Genomic DNA, 1,167 nt, shown 5'->3' with positions numbered 1-1,167 from the left:
AGATCGGATCGGTCTCTTGTTGTGATGGGTGACGTGGACTGTTGTTTTTACGAGTGTCATTGAAGAATTGTTACAACTGTTTACGTGGCGTATACGTATATATATGGATAGCTCCAGCGACTGGACCTTTTTACGAGAACGAGTAGATGCTTCCTTTTTTTTTTTAAACTATAGTCTTTGCGAATGGGGACACACACACCGAGAAAAGCCGCTATTTTTGTACTCCCAAAGAATAATTGTTGTTGTTAGTTTGCTGTTAGTTCAGAGGTACACAGCGGTTTGAGGCTGAATGTCCTGTGTATTTGATCGTCGTTCACCGACGAACCGCGTGTTCACCTTTCTGCATTTTGAATCTCTTCTAAGGACTGTAACTTTGGAAAAATTAACTTTAGTGTAGTTCTTTTTTGTTGTAACCGACTGTAAAAGGTTGTTGGTTTTTTTTTACCATTAAAGTGGAAATATTTGCACAACACCAGGGTAACGGAAGGAAACCCGAAAGATATTATCACTCATCGATCGTTTTGATGGGGACGGTTTTCTTGTTGTTGTAAACTTTTTTTGTATGGAAAAAGGCCTAGAGCTTAATATATTACTAATATTACCTGGACCTATTGTTTACCAAAAGCTAGAAGGAGGGAGGGAGGGGGTGATTCTGATATTTTCTGATCTTTTCACTTCACTCAGAACATTTGATGGTGATTCTGTGCCCTGACGTCCAACCCTCCTTGATTTGCTCAGGGGTTTTGTTTTTTCTTTTTCTTTTTTTTCTCTTTTTAAAATTCTTTTTCTTTTGTCTTTTTTTTTTTTCATTGTTATGGTTTGCAGAGAGCACTACTTAAAACACACACACACACACACACACACACACACACACACACACACACACACAGAGCTTTGAGGGTGGGTGTGGGATGATGACGGAGTGTGGCAATTTGTATTGTTGTACTCGATGCGATGAAAACTGCTGTTTTCTTTTTTGACTTTCTTTAATTTAAATTCTGCAGAAAGTTCCTCGTTTCATGTTTTCTTTTGTAAAAATTCTCTGGGGACAAGTGTCTGTCTTCTTTTTTTCTGCTTTCTTTCCTAATGAGTGAGTGTGGCATTTCCTTGTAACTGAAAAAAATTTTGTCTTGTAATTTTTTTCAACGAAGAGTTGCTTTTTTTTTT

Source organism: Aplysia californica, unplaced genomic scaffold (genome assembly GCF_000002075.1).
Source record: "Aplysia californica isolate F4 #8 unplaced genomic scaffold, AplCal3.0 scaffold01847, whole genome shotgun sequence".
NCBI classification, from domain to species: Eukaryota; Metazoa; Mollusca; class Gastropoda; order Aplysiida; family Aplysiidae; genus Aplysia; species Aplysia californica.
The sequence above is the reverse complement of the archived record's forward strand: the minus strand, read 5'-3'. Positions refer to the sequence as shown.